The sequence below is a fragment of the Terrapene carolina genome, unplaced genomic scaffold, assembly GCF_002925995.2.
Source record: "Terrapene carolina triunguis isolate 2854851 unplaced genomic scaffold, T_m_triunguis-2.0 Scaffold32, whole genome shotgun sequence".
NCBI lineage: Eukaryota > Metazoa > Chordata > Testudines > Emydidae > Terrapene > Terrapene triunguis.
The window spans coordinates 2982604-3000822 of NW_020664383.1; positions in this window are offsets into that span (position 1 = coordinate 2982604).

The following is an 18219-nucleotide window of genomic DNA, read 5'->3' on the forward strand; positions in this document are numbered from 1 at the left end:
TTTAGACATTTCTTGCTTGTGGTGTCCCTTGCTGGACAAAGCTATTTTTTGTGAGGTAGTTTGCCACAGCATGGGCATTCTTTCATGCTACTTGTTGTATTCCTTTTCTTTTTAGTCTGTTAGCATAGTCCTCTCTGGATTTCTTTGTGCTTGTACTGGTCTGGGAAGATATTGTTTCAAGGCACCCTCCTGAGGTATTTTTCTTCTCATGTCTATGGCTTCTACAGTGAGTTCCTCAAAATTATTCCTGAGAAGAGTTTGTTGACTTTGGAGGACTATGTTCTTAGCTTCCTCTCGTGTGAGGTTAAGGTAATTTTGGAGTCTTCCTGACGGTTGGCTGTCCCTCAGCCCTACAACAAACCAGTCTATGATAATTCTTTGTTCAGCTCCCTATACCCCAGCATTGGATTAGGTTGTACAGGGGTATTATGAAATCATTCTGACTTGCCCTTCTCTTGCTTGTGTAACTGAAATCATGTCCACTGAAAAATCACATTGTGAGCATGGCAGGAAATGCTTATCCAGTTCTTTTACTGTACTTAACTGTTTCATTTGAGCAGCTGTGAGGCTTCTGGAAAGGCTAATGTCCTCTCCTGCAGGTCCCATTGTCTAGGGCAGGATATTAACTTATTTCTCCTCTGATTGATATCTAATACTGAAGCCTGATAGAACCACTGGAATCTGCTTACTCAGAGTGGCAATCCCTCAGGTTGCTGGAAATCAAATTCTGATGGGGGTATTATTTGGAAGAAGGCTGGATCAGATGGAGCCATGCCTGCTGTTTTACCAGATTAGAGATTTATCCCCACCCTTTTCTTTGCTGCCTTTGGCTGATGTGGCCCTTTAAGGAAGAAAACTGTTTTTTGGTGCCTAGCTTTAGCTTCAGTTTCACTTACTTTCCTATCTTCACTCCTGATTGCAGCCTGGACTCACCATAATATTTTTCTCTGGGCCTTTGTGTTTTTTAGGACTCTTCTCTGCCTGTTTTGCTGCTAGCTCTGTGCAACTGTTGGTGGTTCTGGCTTGGTTGGAAGACTAGCTTGTCTGTTTCCTTTACCTCCTTTCCTCTTTCTACAAGGGAGTTCTGTGATCTATTGCAATTTTATTCAATCTCATTCAACACATTGTGGTCAGGATGAATGCAAACTTTCTTTATTTCCTGTTTACAAAGATTCTTATCTCCTTGCTATATGCCTCCTACTGGTCCTGAGTAGTGACTCAAACTGTTCACAATTAAAACATTTTAAATAAGAGAGTAAGGAACATTCACATTTATCTAAAAATTCCTTCTCATTCAAATATAAAAATTCATAAATGGGCAGATCCTCAGATGGTTTTAAATGATATAGCTTAATCGCAGTCAATGCATTATTTAAATCAATAGAGCTATGTCAGTTTACACTAACTGAGGATCTGCCCCAGAGACCTCAATGCTGCAAAGCACTCTTTAGCATGTGAGTAGTCCCATCGGTCGACCTCAAATATTATGACACTAACAAATACTCTCATTTACCAAGACATTGCTTTTTTGGCATTCAAACTTTCATATAAGCCCCTATTCCATAAAGTACTTCCAGCATGTGAGTATTTAGTAGAATCTGTTCCATTTATCAACCCACATGAGTTGAAAAATGGAACACATTCTACAAATTGACAAATGGAACAGATTCTACAAACAACCTACACAAATAATGCTTTTGGATTGCTTATCGTGTTCAATTACAGAGCTGAAAGATCCATTTTTCTTCTCTTCCTTCCCAATTACTCAGATGCTGAAAAGTAAGTGTGAATTTAAGTATGTTGCTTGAACGGGACCACAGAGAAAAGGCACTCACCAGTGTTTGTGTGAACAAGACCTACTTGCATGAACACTTCTGAATAGTGAATAACAAAGGGTACAAACTTGATTGAATCAAAAAGACATTTTGAATGAAAATGAATGTTGCAAACACTGGTTCTTTGAGTGGCTGAAGGTGTGTATTCCATTCAGGTGTATTCATGCCAAGCACACTGAAGCTGGAGACATTTTTTCCCTGGTAGTACTTGTCAGGATGGCGCACGCACCCTATGCCTCCCTGTGGCCCCTCTTGAAACTGACCTGACCATCTCATTTCCTTTTTACTGCCAGTGGCCTTAGTTGGAGCTCTCTGTCTGGGGTTTTCTCCTCATGGTTTTATTCTCTGTGACACAATTTGTCACTGAGACTTTACTAGTGTGAATAGTTAACAGCAGCTAGTGCCTGTTTAGTGTAGTTAGTTAGTTTTGTGGTGCTCAGCACTAGGTTATGCAGCATTTTCCAGATTTCAAACACTGCCTGTCATGTGGGGTCTCAGTCCCCCACATATGCTGCTTACTGTGTCTAGATGAAGGATATAATAACATGTACCATTTCTCATTCTTTTAAAAAGAGAAGGCAGATTTCTAGGGATCTTCATCTGAAGCAGCACCCGATTGAACAAGCTACGAGGCTTGCCTTAGTCCTGGAACCCTCTTTGGATCATGGGGCCAGTCACCCTCAGGTGTTCTGTACCTCCAAGATAGTTGCAGACAGACCCCTTCACTCTGATGCTTCCCTGAGAAGGGAAAGGGGACAGTCATCACCTCATCCTTCATAAAACATCATGTACAACAGATTAGAGCTGTTGGAAATCAAAGAGAGATCCATCCTCCTCTCATCAAAAATAGGCTCACAACATCCACAAGACTCAGATATTCCGGTAGATCTGGGCTGTCAACCCGTGTCTCCCTGGTACCAAGGCAGGAGGATCTAGGTGCCATACCATTGACTACAGAACTGTCAGTAGAATGACCATCAAGGCCGTTACCCATGGATGCAGCTGCAGCTCTGCCACTTTCTATCCCAACAATCCTGCAAGTCTTGCTCTTGCAGTTGTCCTCCCTGGGATCTGTGGGGTGCCCCTCCCTCACATAGATCTAGATCTCCACCCCAGTCAAACAGATGATCCCCTTATAGTTGTGAATAATTTGAACAAGAGTATTGTCAAGCTTGAAATGAACAATAGTATTGTCAGTGTTAGGCCTAAAACCTCCGGAAGTTTCACAAAGCGAGCCTTGTAAAATTAGCTTTAAAAAGCAAGCTTTGCAAAAGGAAACAGACTTGTGGTCAAAATACGCTGCAACCAGATAACACATTATGCTGACTCCTGTAAAGCAAGATAAGTTGTACCCCCCGGGCACAGCTTGTCTAACCCACATTAACCATATTTAAAACAATTGACTACAAGAAAATAAGTAAGCATAAATTATACAGTCAAAGCGACAATGCTAACCACATTAAAGATTTGGCCTAACCTGATTGGTTGACCTGCTTGAAAACACGGCCAGCAAATACTGTATAAAAGAAGGTGTAAAGACGCAAGTGTTTGTGTGTGTGTTGACCTAAAAGAGATCACTCTTTGTCAGGCTCATATACACCCCCCCGAACCAAAGGGACTTGCGCTTCACCGACTATCTGTGCCTGGCCAGGGCGGAAAGCGGTCGACTGAAGGTAAGGTATCTTTGGAAGAATGCAGGGTAAGGTTTCGGAGTGAACAGGTCTGGTTGTGCTCGAGCTAGTTAACTTAGTTATCTTGGTAAAGTGTTTTAGAGTTGTTTAAGTTGTTTAAAGATAACAGTAGTCAATAGTTAATCAATATATATTAACTGTATATGTTCTTGTGCCTTGCTGGGAATGGGCACAATGCTGGTAAAGCTAGTAGTTTGTAAACAATAATAGCTTTACATGTAGCTGTGCCTGTCTTCAGTATAACTTGCCATTTATATTAATCCTCACTCAGTGTTGGTCTTTAATTCTGTTTTTCTTATTCTGTCTGTGTTGCCTTTATAGGCGTAAGTCATTAAAAACCTTTCTTGAGGAATAATTAGTTGTTTAGTTTCTATTTTGCGGACACTACTCAACCTCATTACATCTGTGTTGGGTGGTGGGAAGTAGCGATCACCCAGAGCCCCATTAGGGTCCTGAGGTTTGCCTCCTCCTTCCATTAGTCTCCACAATAGTGAGGCAGACGAACCCCCAAAACAACCTACAGCTCAGGTACAGGATGATGGCCATCCTTTTGAACAACCTTTGCTGGAGGAGCCATTGCCGGAGGATCAATACCATCAGATACCATTGGCTCCAGCAATTCTATCCTCATATTCCCTGGATGACTCGGTGCCTCTAGGTTCATCTTCTCCACTCTGAGGACTTTAAATTCTACCAGGAGTTACTTAGGAGAATGCCTCCACCTCTAGGTACACAAGCTGAACTGGTACAGGAGAACATCCACATATTATTAGACATCCTTCAGCCAACATCAATGGGAAGGAGTGCCCTTCCAATTAATGATGCACCCTTAAAGCCAGGGAAAGCCTTGTGGCTTACCCCAGTGTCACTAGCCCTAACAGTTAAATATATGGACAAAGAATACCAAGTACCATCACAGGGATTTGAATGGTTTTTATTCCCATCCAGTGTCATCCCCGTGTTGTCACAGCCACTAAGAGAGATCACAGCAGGAGACATTTAAAATGCCCCAAATTAATTCTATGGCCTCGCTCCAGATGAGAATAATGAACCTGTAAACTCCTCTATTGAGATACGACTTCCTCAACTGGGAGGCAATGTTTAAATTCTCTTTTGTGTTGTCTGGCAACCTTCTTAGCAGAGGGTCAGCTTGTTCCAGTCTGCTCTCAATGTTGCAGATGCTTCTTCCAGGGCTATGGCCTCTGCAGTTGTAATGAAAATGGCATCCTGATTATGTAACCTCAGTGTAGTGCCGAATATTCCTTAGTTTATTGAGGACTTACCCTTTGATGAACAATCTTCATTTTTAGATAAAACTGACAAGGTGCTGCACTCAATTAAATATTCATGTGCTATCCTCCACTCCCTGGGAGTGTACAATCCAGGTACCAGAAAGCACCAATGTAACCTTCCACAGCAATATTCTCACCAGTATCAGACAGATCTTTCACCCTCTGAGGCAACAGGATACCTCCAGGAGGGCACAGAAAAGGAGGTCATCTTGCTCCTGTTCTAACCATTCCTCTTATGCTCAACCTGCTGTGGGGAAACAACCCTTTTTGACTACTTCTTCTTTGAGGATAGTGATACAACCAGCAGCGATCTTCTCATTTCTTCTCCTGCCCTTTCAGGAACCAATTATCTTACTTCATCAGTGCTTGAGAGGCGATAACCTTGGGCAAATGGGTCCTAAGTATGGTGGGACTGGGATATTTGATCAAATACTGCTCCATCTTTCCTATTTTGTCCCATTTCAGGGACCCATCTCCATGCCCCTTTGAGAAGTTTGGACTCTATTTGCCCTGGAGATTATAGAGGAAGTTCCTCTGCAGTTTCAAGGGTGGGGTTTATACTCCTGCTGTTTCCTGGTCTCCAAGTTCAAGGAAGGACTGAGACCTGTGTAGGACCTTCAGGCTCTGAATAAATTCATCAAGCAAGTGAGATTCTATATGGACACTTCAGCATTGATACTCCCTTTCCCAGATCACAATGATTGTTTCACTGCCCTTGATACTCAGACATTTACTTTCATGTGCCAGTGCTACCCAGTCACATTAAATTTCTCAGATTTCGGATAGGGGGCTGCCATTATCAGTATATGGTACTTCCTTTTGGCCTGTCATTGGTTTCTCATGTTTTCATCCAATGCTTGATGGCATTGGTGGCCTTGTTAAGGGAGAAAGGAATTCATGTCTTTTCTATTTTTAAGGGGAAAAAAGTGATCCAGGTAACTACAGGCCTGTTAGTTTGACATCTGTAGTAGCGCAGACATAGGTCAGGGATTTGTTACAGGAGTGGGTGGGTGAGATTCTGTGGCCTGCGTTGTGCAGGAGGTCAGACTACAAGATTATAATGGTCCTTTCTGACCTTAAGTCTATGAGTCTATGAGTCTTATCTTGATGATTGGCTGGGGTGAGAGTCATCCCAGGACGAGGTTCATTGCCACATCAGGTTAATCATTTGCCATTTTAATCATCTGGGACTCATTCGGAACTCAGAAAAGCCAACACTCCTTCTTACTCAGACTCAAGTTTATTGAAGCTCTGTTCGATTCTATGATTTTGACTGCTTTTCTTTTCCAACAGAGATTTCAAGCAATTCACAACTTAAGCATGTCCCTCAGGTCTCACCCATCCATGACATCTTGGACTTGTCCAAGGTTGCGCAGCCACATGGCCTCCTATACTTATGTAACCAAATATGCAAGAATACTTCTCTGAACTTTTTAGGGATGGCTGAAATTGGTCTACTGGCCAAGAAAGCACCACTTGGACAAATTTGTCTGACTCCCACCTGGAAGTGATTATGCTCCCTGCTTTCAGCTGTGAAAGTTGTAACAGATGCCTCTCTAATAGGCTGATTCACTCACCTAGAAGGTCATGAGTTCAAGCACTCTAGTTAGAATAGGGTTAGACTCTCCAGACCTATGTCCTTGAACTCCAGGCAATACATGGAGACTTCTTCCTTTGTATCAAGGGTTTGTCAATCCAAATTTTGACCAACACCACAACTACAATGTTCTATCTAAACAGAGAACGAGGGGCTCACTCAAGCCTTCTTTGACAAAAAAGGAAATGAGCTTTTTGAGAGTTTTGCATCATAACATATCACCTGTAGTTGCACATTTGGAGCCCAGAATCAGTTAGCCAATTCCTCAGCAAGAGATTGTCCCATAACCATGAGTGGTCTCTCAAGTGCAGCATACTAAGGTCCATCCTTCAGGCATGGGGCATCCCTTCAGTTGACCTAGTCACTATGAAAGACAACAAGAAGTGTCACCAATTTTGTTCTCTGTTTGGCCAGAATTTGGGCTCAGTCACTGATGCCTTCATGTTGGAGAGGAGATTGGGTTTAATACATGCATTTCCCTCATCCCTCTCATCCCACACATCCCAGTATTTTTCAAGGACAAGGTAACTCTATGGCCACACCCAAAGCTTGTAACCAAAGTAGTGTCAACTTTTCACTTAAATCAGACAATATATCTCCTGAATTTCTTCCCAGAACTGCATTCTAGCAAAGATAAATGTCTACATATCTTAGATGTTAGGAGGGCACTGACCTTCTACCACAACAGGACAAAGCCTTAGACAGTCTCCTCATCTCTTTGTATCCTATTCTGATCATGTGAAGGGTCATGTGGGATCAGCAGAGCTGATCTCTCAGCAGATTACTTCCTGCATTACATTGGTATATGCAGTAGCCAATGCTCCTTCTCCATGAAGACTGTTGGCCAATTCTACAAGGGCCAAAGCTACATCAGTTGCCTTCCTGAAAGATATTCCTGTACTAGACATTTGTTGGGATGCTACTTGGTCCTCAGTGCATGCGCTTACTTGGCACAGTGTGGTCAGCCACATCTGGATTTGATGTGAACTTTGGCAAAGTAGAATGCAATCATTGTTTAGCTAGAGTATGAGCCCATTTCCAAATGGTACTGCTTGTGCATCACCAGAGTGGAATACATGTCTGCAACCATTTGAATAAGAAAAGACTGTTACTTAACTGTTCAGTAATTGTTGTTCATCAACAGGTGGTGCAGGCATGTACTCCACAGCCCACCCTTGAGCCCTTCTGCATTGGTGTCTTAAGCCAATTTCTCTAATGAGAAAGAACTGAGGGGGGTTGGGGTCAGTCAAGGTGGTGATGCTCTTATATATCCTCAGGAAGGGGCACGAGGACACATGGGGCACATGGACACATAGGGTCTCTGTTTGCCAGAAGCTGGGAATAAGCAACAGGGGATGGATCACTTGATGATTATCTGTTCTGTTCATTCCCTCTGGGGCACCAGCATTGACCACTGTCGGAAGACAGGATCCTGGGCTAGATGGACCTTTGGTCTGACCCAGTATGGCCGTTCTTATGTTCTCCACCCTGATGAGTAATGCTGTGTGGTGGAAAAAAGATTCTGGCTCCAGTGCATTTGGCACAAACACTCCTGAATGGTATACACATCTGCACCCACATCTTGAACAATAACAGTTACTGAAGAGTAACAGTGTGGGGGTTTTTTTTGCACTATTTGACTGGCTCTACTAGATAAACCCAGTTCTGATCTTTTACAATTCCCAGTTTCACTCTCTCTTGTAACAGTTTGGACAAAATTCAGCCCTAGAATTACCCCTCACCTTTGTATCAAAATCACCTTTGGATGAATTTTTCATGGATGTAAATAGACATTATGCCCCTCCCATCTTCCTTCAGAATAATTTGTCCTTTTTTTCCTCTATTTGTGCGTCAAGTCTTTAGCCCTACTGTGCCACCCATTCAAGATTATAGGTGTCTGATATTGTCAAGGAGAGTGTCATATGGGACCATTTCAAAGACTTAGATAATAGCTAATAACAACAACAACAAATCTACCACTTTCCCATGCCTACCATCTTAGTTATTGCTAAGAAGCTTTTTCTGTTATTTGGAAACCCATTATTATTGCTCATTTATTTTCATCTATGGTAGATCCTTATTGTTTCCTAATTATTTGATAAATGATTTTATATTACAGAAGTACAACTCTGATATGATATGGTCTCCTTTTCTCTCTCTTTGGAAATTACTATATATTTTCTGTTTCTATTTACTATTTTTCTGTCTTGCCATTTCTCCTGCTATTTCTTCAAGAATCCTACAGTTAATTTTATTTAATCTTGATTTCTACATACCTCAGGGCTATCTTTTCTCAGCAAAATTAAAGTTAATGGGAGCTTTGCTATTGTACAGATGGCATAGTTGATCTAAACCGTGACTATCCTATTATAATTATGCCCTCTGACTTGTGTCATTATTAAACCTTCATTCATCATTATTTGTATCTCTTTCTCATTAAAGAGCAATAAAAGACAGTTATTAAATATCTCAGACATGTCAGTGTTTGATTTCCATTACCTAATATTAGTTTTTTTCACTTAGTGTAGAATTGCTTGTTTAGTTTGATTCCTTTAGTTATCAATGTATAGTCTTTCATTTTTACCTAACTGATTTTCCTGCAGCAGCTGCATAACTGCCTCCATATAGTTTAACTTAACTTTTTTTAAAACTATGCCAAAATGCAGTAATTCACATTATGGACTAGCAGCTTGCAAAATCATAGATAAAACACAGTTGTTGTTTGTTATGGAAGTATTAAAAAAAAAAACCTCTGAAACTCAACCCTAGAAAATATCTACTTTTATTTGTAATATATGTTATTTAAATTTATCTATTTCCTTTTCCAGTGTTCTTCAAGTAAATAAAATAATTATTCCCTGGAAATGTTTAAAGCCCAATTTCTGTGCAGAGTAAAATTTTGTGGACAAACTGTATATTCCTTAAGATTATGGATTGTAAGGATGATGCCAATTTATACAATACGCAGTTTATACATTTATAAATGTGTTCAATAGCAGTATTGTAGGGTCTCTGTGCTACAGTCTCCTCAATAGAAAAGAGCAGAAGTTTAATGTGAGAAGTTAAGTGTTGGAAGACTCCAATATAAAGCAGGGTTGATTAAACTTAGTGATACCCAGAGTGACCCCACAGAATGCCTGGAGCCTAAGAATAGCTTCTAATTTGTTTAATTTTTTATGGCCTGACTTTCAAAGGTGCTCAGCACCTGCTACTATGATTAACTTAATGGGATTGGTGGTGCTCAGTGCTTCTGAAACCCAGCCATTAATATTTTTTTAAAGTAATTTCAGATTTCCATGAAACAGAAGTTACTATAGAAGGGAAAAATATTGTACAGATATACATCAGTCTAAAATCAGTGCACACCATCATGATATTTACTTGTTCCAATACTTCCATTATCCTTCATAGACTAAGCAAAATTTATTTGTTGTCTGAGTTCCCCACGATGTAAAACCTGCATTAGGGCTCCAATTTAGCAAAGCACTTAAGCACAGGCTCAACTGTAAGCCTGTGAATAGCCAATGGGACTACATAAATATTTAAGCACATGGTCTGCTAAACTTGAGCCTTAATCACTTGTGTTCTCAAACTGCAGTTATATACAGAAAGTTGCCACTGACCACATTTTAGGATACGAGCTACATTTGGTCCTCTAAAGGAACCCTAACTGTGATCATCTTGAGTTCATCTGATATATATACAGAAAACTATACTCTTCATTCCTCTCCCTGCAGGATCCTAGCTCTTTCATGACTATACAGAGGTTTATTTGCATACATAAAGCCTTTATATTTCCTTGGCTAAAGAAAAATACGTCTATCACTAAGGCTATGTCTATCCTACAGAGTTAAGTCAACTTTAGTTTCATCGACGATCATAAGCTGCTTTAAGTACATCGGTTGTGCACATTCACACATCGCTCCTTGTGGCGGTAGAGCACATCCACAAAAAAAGCATTACATCGTGGGTAGCTATCCCACTGTGCAACTTGCCACCCTCTGCCGCTGGGAGCTCTGGGAATGGATTGGAGTGTATCATGGCAGCATGCTCACTGTCTCATGATGCAGTTCTTTCCGTCCCATCATTCCATGGGCTTCTGACTTTGTTTTGTGCCATTTTTGAACAGCCCTTCTAAACTGTGTGGCTGCCATCTCTGCCTGAAAGCATGGATACTGAACTGCTGACCAGTCTGGTGATGAGCGTTATAAACACAACACAGCTGGTCCTGCAGTATTTCATGAGATGTGAAATAGAAAGTGAGTTGCTGGTGCCTGCCCAGCTGTGTGCCATGGAAAGAAATAATTTAAGATTGCTGCTGGCATTCATGGAGCAGCTGCACATGGTGGGCCATTGGTACTGGGCTCAGGAAACAAGTGCTGAGTGATGGGATCACATCATGATGCATGTATGGGATGATGTGCAGTGGCTGCAGAACTTTCGGATACCGCCTTGAATGACCCCAGTAGTACTTGCTTCCTGGGCGTTAATTGTGCTGAGCAAATATTCTTGTCTATAGCCATTCTGTTTGAATGTTAGCGCCAATGAACATGTGTATGACACAAATAAAGACTCATTTTATTTCAAAGCGTAAAATTTAATAACAGGACAAAACACAATATTTTTGTCAAACAGGGGATATGGCATTGAGGAACTGTCTCTCGGTTACGGCTCTCACAGTTGCCAGCTTTCACTGTGAAACCAGTTCCTAGGAGTGAAGTGCAAGGGGTACTGAAAGGGATGGGGAACATGTGCGGAACGTGGCGGGGGAATTTGCAGAGGGCATGGAACCGAGTTCTGTATTGGCTGCTGGGGGAGTCTGCTCAGACTGCAGCGTAAGGAGGGATCTGAGCATTTCTGTCTGGCTCTCCAGTAGCTTTATCATCTGCTCCAGCCCCTGTCTCCTTTCCAGGCTATCCAGCCTGAGTTTTTCATTAATTGTCTCCCTCCACACACTTGCTTCGCTATCTGCTAAATCTGTTGACTGCAGCACTTTGCAAAACATCCTCCTTACTCCTCCTGGTTCTCCTTCTTATCTGATGGAGGCGCTCCGACAGTGTGGAGGAGTGTGTCCTCCAGGGCACATCTGGAGAAACCAAAGAAATAATCCAGAGAAAGTACTGTGAGTGCACTCACAGCTGTGAAGCACTAAAATTACACATCCCTCTTTTTCACTGTCCCTTGGCTAGCACACAGCCCTGTGTGAGTCCCAAATATGGGTTTGTTGGGAATGACAGCATGGGAAGGGGAACGGGCAAGAAGGAACAAAGGGTCTGGGTGGTTTGCGAAGGAGATTGCTACAAGTGCCTAGGAAGACTATTCTGAATATTGGTGCCCTTTTCCACAGGCTAGGGTAATTGAACCCAATATCTCACTCCTAAATATAAACCAGGGTGCATGGGTGTATCTCCTGCATGGGTGGGGCTTCAGACCAGCTCCATATGATGCTTGCTTGTATACTGCTCTGGTCCTTGCAGAAATAATTTCCGGGTGGCACGGCAAATTTTCTTACACTGCGGGGAGAAACAAGGCAGCTCTGCCAAAGAACCTTCGGCCGAGGATTGCATAATACCTACAGGAAAGTTTCCTAGAGATCTCTATGGAGGATTCCTGGGACATTCTTGTGTACATTAACAAACTTTTCCACTGGACCACGACAGCATAGCTGCATAGGCTTATTGATTAATTTCTGTCTCTTATCTTTTGTCTACTGTATAACAAAGTACACAATCTCCTCTCACTGTGCAGTGTCAAAGCAAAATGGATGCTTAACAGAACTTGCAACTCCTGCTTCATGCATGCTGGAGTCCCAGGGCTGTCTAGACCCCCGCCAGAGTCAAAAAGAGGCCCTGACTCCCTGCACCACTGGACGACCCTGTTGTGTGATCCACTTCCTCATCTACCACTTTGTCTTCTTGGTTGACTCTGCTGGGCGCTGCCTCCAGTCCCCACGAAGTATTCCTGGAGCTCTTGGCAGTGGAGGTGGGGTCACTGATGAGGATGTCATGCAGGTCCTTGTAGAAGCAGTGGCTTTGGCTGCACCAGGGTGACGGCTGGCCTCCCTTGCCTTCTGGTACATCTCCCTCAGTTCCTTGATCTTAGCATGGCACTTCTGTGTGTCCCTTTCATACCCCTTCTTCTGCATGCCACTAGCAATTAAGCCATAGATATCAGAGCAAAGCTGCAACTGCATAGCCTGCTCTCCCCATAGATCCAACAGCTCCAGTATACTCCTCGTGGAAGCACGTCTGCTGCAGAAAGCCAGCATGGTCAGCTGGGAAGATGCTGTGTGAACTGTCCTCACTGAGCAAACAGGAAGAGGAATTTCAAAAATTCCTGGACATTTTAACAGGGGAGGGGCACATACCTGTGTACCTTCAGGGCAGCAGAGTTCAAACTGATGACCAGAGCGGTCATGATGGGCATTGTGGGACACTTCCTGGAGGCCAATTAGGGTGACATAAGCAAGCACAGTGTCTACAGTGACACTATGTTGCTCTAACTGCATTGCAAAAAGACCTATTCCTCTTGTCAAGGTGGTTTTATTATATCAGAGTGGAGAGTTACATCGGTGGGAGGAGCATTTCAGTGTGTACGCCTCCCGTGTTTTGTGGCTGAAAGCTGTCTTTTGTCTACAAAACTGTATAGTTGAGACAAGGCCTAAGTTGCTTTCAAAAATATAAGTAGCATGCATAATAAGAATCATATGTGCATATGTGTAAGAGACAGGTAAGTCTATTTTTACTACTAATAAAGAGCTGGAGGTTTTGAAAGTAAATCCTATTGAGCTTAAGAATTAGATCCTTGAGCAAGACTCTTTGAAAAGTTCTCCTTGAAGTGTTTCTTTCATATCCTTGCATCCAAGAAAAAGGATTTTGCAATTTTGTGAAGCAGGGAAATGGAAACACCTGCCAACCCTTTAGATTCTAAGGATTAATGGGGTAAATGTATGTAGATGTTGGAACCCACTGTATGGATTATAGGATCCCTCTCCCTCATAGTAGCATGGCTCACTTAGGAGCTTGGGTGTTGCTGGAGGTATCCCACGTGGTGGCACATTGCCCCCTCAGGGCAGCAGTAGAGGAATCATTGAGGAGTTAAGGCTTCTAGAAGCAGCACTGCCTCCTGTGTAAATTCCCCAGGGAAGCAAACCCAAGTTGATGACCAGACCCTAACAATTTTTATCTGGTCTATACCCCATTGGTATCCAGATCCCAAGGCTGGGATGGAGTCTGCTGCAAAGGCACCCTCCTCAATTCAGCATTCCTGTCCACATTATATGTGCTTCTGCTCCAGTCTGCTAATAGAAATAGAGGAGCCTCTCTCATGGGATCACAGTAAGTAGTGGTATCATGCCTACTGAATCAAAGAGTCCATTCTCCCTACAAGAACAGACTACAGGGCTCCATGTGAGGCCTAGTCAATTTTTTTTCCTGTCAACTGTTTTTTGTAGGAGAAGTGGTGTTGACTAAGCAAAATTTTACACAAAAAGTTGCTTTCTGCCAAAAATAACATTTTGTTGTTGTTGTAGAAAATCCAAATGCCTGAAAAAAAAAAAACAAAATATTTTTCTTTAGGTATTCCACCACAGCGCCTCATGGAAGTTATCTCATTTGCTAGATCCTTTTTGGCAAATGAGTAAGCAGAAGATGAGAAGACCTTTGGAACGCCTCTCTTTCTCTATTTGTAGCTTAATGTACTTTCCCAGTCTGCCTTGATTTGTTTAAAATGTTGTTTATTGTTGGAGTAAAACAACCCCCCCCCCCACACACACACACACTACAACTGAAATCTCTTCTTTCTTTAAAATATATTGGGTACCATTTATGGCCCAATTTATTTGGACTGATATTTGTGTTACTTCTATAAATCATCTATGCCACTCTTTTAGAAAACCAATAAAAGTACCTCCCTTGTGTTGTTGCTATGCCTCAGAAATGATTGTGCAGCTGCCACAGAGGAATAAATAAGAACATATATAATTAATGTTGCCTGCCTGTGGTGTATATTCAGTATGTAATGGATCTCTTGCCTAATAGTTGTAAAATGTTCTAATCATACTTCTGCACTGGCGATATTCTAGTGACAGCTGTTGATGAATAGTAGGGGGAAGATGGCTGCCACTTACTCTGGTATATTTTTTGCCTTCTGTGCACATCATCCCACTCACCATATTTGGCCCATATAGGATCTGGCCTCATATCAAAATGATGTTAGGCTTGATGATTTGAAGGCTAAAAAGGCTTTATTCTATAATACCAGAATGATAGATCATGTCTGTTCACATAGCCAATACTGGCCTAGAGCCTCTGAATGCAACACAGTGGGAGATGCTGTAAGGGATGCTTGTGGCTCACTTATGCTGGGGTTGCTTGTATGTCTGCCTCCTTCCTACCTACTTACTATATCAGAGCAATCTGTAGGAGTTGCTCTAGTCCACGTCTGGCTATGTCCCCCACAAAGGACAATTTGCCAGTCTAGAATGGCCAGAGCACAGTGTTCTTTGGACATGCCCAGATTGCCTAAGAATGTGTCCCTTACACCTGTTGGGGAACTGGAGGCATAGAGCCTTCCTACATCAGATTTATGCCACTTTGGGATTCCTCCTATATTGGAGGAGTAGAAAAGGGAACGAAGTCAGGTCTAGAATCTGGTGTAATGAGTATTCCAAAATCCTTCTTAAAAAAAGCCCTGCTGTAACTTATGCTCAGGTATTTGTTAAGCTACATATAATGTGATGTGCAGGCCATTGAACAGTTCTTTCTCAATTGCCCAAATCCTCATTTAATGAGTTTTGTCACTGTTGTGATAATGTGTGACAAGGACTAAATTATATATTTTTACTGTAAGGGATTAATTTCCAACAAAATTCATTGTATTTAATCATGTGTGTGTTTGGACAACACGTTGGCAGATTAATTTTAATGTAGGTACATGTAAAGTAATGAATATTGGGTAGAAACCATTGCGACTTTGTATTCATGGTAGTGCACTTGGAATGGGACAACTGCAAAGTACCCCACTAATAAAATTTATCCTGGATCTGAAGAGACTTGGCCTCTGTGCCAAACTGCTCACCGAACAGCAGTTTTGATGGTGCTGTTTTCTTGTTTTTAAATGTGGAAACTCATCCCCTTGACTACTGCCTCATTTCCCATAAGGCAGTTGAACAATCATTAAGCAGCACCAAATTTTAGTCACGACTTGCTGTCATACTGCCTTGGGCCACATTCAAACAAATGATCCTGAGGCAAGAGGCTCCATTTCTGGAACCACCCCATCTTTTGTTTTTCAACCATGACACATATTCCCTTTAAAATGGAGTTACTGAACTTAAATATTTGTGATATCTTATTACACTGCTCTACAGCCAAAATGCTTCTGAAATAAATGTAGTCAAACTTTACTAATTCTGGGTCACTGAGAATGAAAATGATGCTTAAAATTGTTGATTGGCTCTAGTTTTCAAGATATGCTATTGGGTCAGTATATACGACCCTTGACTTGGGAATGGCGGAGGATAAGTGAGTTATAAAGGGAAGGGATCTCAGTTTAAACCAGAAATGATTAAAATACATCTTTGACTGGATCTATGAATAAATCTATGACTGGGTTTGGACAGTACTTGCTTTTTAGGCAAAACAATGAATGATGCAATCTGAAGCTGGTATTGCGTCATACATGATATGAATTGCATCATGTTATTCCTAGAAGTCATGGATTATGCAATCATAACGAAGCTTACATCACTCTGCTGAACAAATTGCCCTATATCAGCTCTAGAAATCATACAGTGTCGTGCTCTCTTATTTGTCAGTGTTTGATTTTGCAAAGGGACACATTTCTGTTTAGCCAAAGTGAGCAGAGATGCCTCGTACTTGTGTGAACAGTGCAGATAACTTCTGCTATGTTTGTGGTGAAGTGACTTTTGCATCAGAAAAGCGCAGTATAACCACTATGGTTAAGAAAGCCTATCACCTTTATTTTGGCTGCAAAATTGGAGATCAGGACAAGAGGTGGGCCCCACACATATGCTGCAACACTTGTGCAACAAATCTTTGCCAGTGGTTGAACAGGAAAAGGAAATCTATGCCTTTTGCAGTGCCAATGATTTGGAGAGAGCCAACAGATCATACCAGCAATTGTTACTTCTGCATGGTGCCTCCAGTTGGGAAAGGTGTGTCAAAGAAGAAAAAGTGGACTTGCATTATCCAAACATTCCATCAGCTATAGACGAGGAAGAGGAAGAGGATGAAACTTCTGGTCCTGAACCATCAGTGTCACAGGACCCACATTTTCTCCCATCCTCCTCCTCTGAACTACACCTCCTAACATAAGGTGAACTGAAGGACCTTGTCAGGGATTTGGAACTACCCAAGAGTAAGGCAGAGCTGTTGGGCTCCAGACTACAGCAGTGGAATCTCCTGGCAGGTGATGTTAGGGTTTCCATGTTCCGTGACCGTCAAAAGGATCTTGTCCCATTCTTCTTCATGGAAGGTGATCTTGTAGCCTGCAACAACATCGATGGTATGATGGCAGCCCTCAACATCGTTCACGATCCAGATGAGTGGAGACTGTTCATTGATTCATCGAAGACGAGTCTTAAAGCTGTTTTACTGCATAATGGCAATGTTTTGCCATCAATTCCAGTTGGTCATGCAGTCCATATGAAGGAAACCTATGACAACATGAAACAACTTTTGAGGTGCATAAACTATGACTAACATCAGTGGCAGCTTTGTGGCGATTTGAAGGTTGTTGCTCTCTTGCTTGGTCTGCAGACTGGATACACAAAGTACTGCTGTTTTCTCTGCGAATGGGATAGTCATGCAAGAGATTCCCACTACATCAAGAAAGATTGGCCACTCCGACAGTCATTGGAGCCTGGGAGGAAAAGTGTTCAGCATCCACCACTTGTTGAATCAAGGAAGATTTTGTTACCACCCTTACACATCAAGCTGGGTCTGATGAAGAACTTTGTCAAGGCCATTGACAAAACACAAGCAGCTTTCAAGTACCTTTGTGGAAAATTTCCAAGGTTAAGTGAAGCTAAGCTAAAGGAAGGTGTCTTTGTTGGTCCTCAGATTGGTGAACTTCTTCGAGATGATGCATTTGACCATGCACTGCGTGGCAAGGAAAAGACGGCATGGAAAGCCTTCCAGTTAGCGGCAATAAATTTTCTCGGAAACAACAAGGCAGACAACTACAGGTTGTTGGTGGAAAACCTCCTCAAAGCATACAAAAGCCTTGGTTGCAACATGTCACTAAAGATACATTTTTTGCACTCTCATCTAGATTTTTTTCCACCGAACTGCGGAGCAGTGAGCGACGAGCACGGCGAGCGATTTCACCAGGACATTGCAACAATGGAGAAACGCTATCAGGGCAAATGGAGCCCATCAATGCTTGCAGACTATTGCTGGACAGTGACAAGAGATGCTCCATTTAATGAATACAAGAGACAAGCCAAGAAGCGCCGAGTAGACACTGAATAGGACTAAACTATGTACATAATAGTTTTTTGCCTTTTGTTTCATAATAAATTTTATTTATATAACCCTTTTGCTGATTTTTAAAGTGTTACAGAAACAGGACAGGTGAAATATTATCATGTAAAGCAACCAAACACATGAAAAGACCTAGGTTTACAATTTATGATTAAAACTCTACTATCTACACAATATACATAGACATAAAATGTAAAAACTTAAATATCTTAGAAACAGTAGCCAATCAGTTGTTTTAATTGTCATATTTGAATTCAGCACATCAAAATACATAATAAATAGCACATTTTATCTCTG